The sequence below is a fragment of the Penaeus monodon genome, chromosome 29 (genome assembly GCF_015228065.2).
Source record: "Penaeus monodon isolate SGIC_2016 chromosome 29, NSTDA_Pmon_1, whole genome shotgun sequence".
NCBI classification, from domain to species: domain Eukaryota; kingdom Metazoa; phylum Arthropoda; class Malacostraca; order Decapoda; family Penaeidae; genus Penaeus; species Penaeus monodon.
The window spans coordinates 13,955,271-13,955,617 of NC_051414.1; the positions used below are offsets into that span (position 1 = coordinate 13,955,271).

General features: G+C 33.1%; 1 protein-coding gene across 2 annotated transcripts in view; it reads left to right on the forward strand.

Moving 5' to 3' along the window:
• The window catches only part of LOC119591981, a 3,941-nt gene that overhangs the window by 2,634 nt on the left and 960 nt on the right, over positions 1-347 (forward strand). The window lies entirely within an intron of this gene.

Here is a 347-nt window from a genome sequence, read left to right on the forward strand (position 1 = left end):
AAGGTTAACATGTTTGTGTGTTATAGGGTTATTAAAACTTGTTATGACAATATAAGTGATTTGAAGTTAACACATTAAATGTGGAGATAAATTGCAAACAGAAATGGTAGGGTGTGATTGCACATGGTGCAAATGGTCTCTTTTCTCTCCTTTTGACCTCATTTCCATTTGTAGTTTCATATAAATTGTTACTATAAATGGCAGGGCAGAAATAGTTTATCCAGAAAGATGCATGGATGAAAGTGCACTCACAATATTTGACCTTGCATAGTTGTACATAGTCTGTGTGACCTTAGCACTACCCAACATTTTCATTCTTTTTTGCTTTCTTTTTTGAAAATCTGATT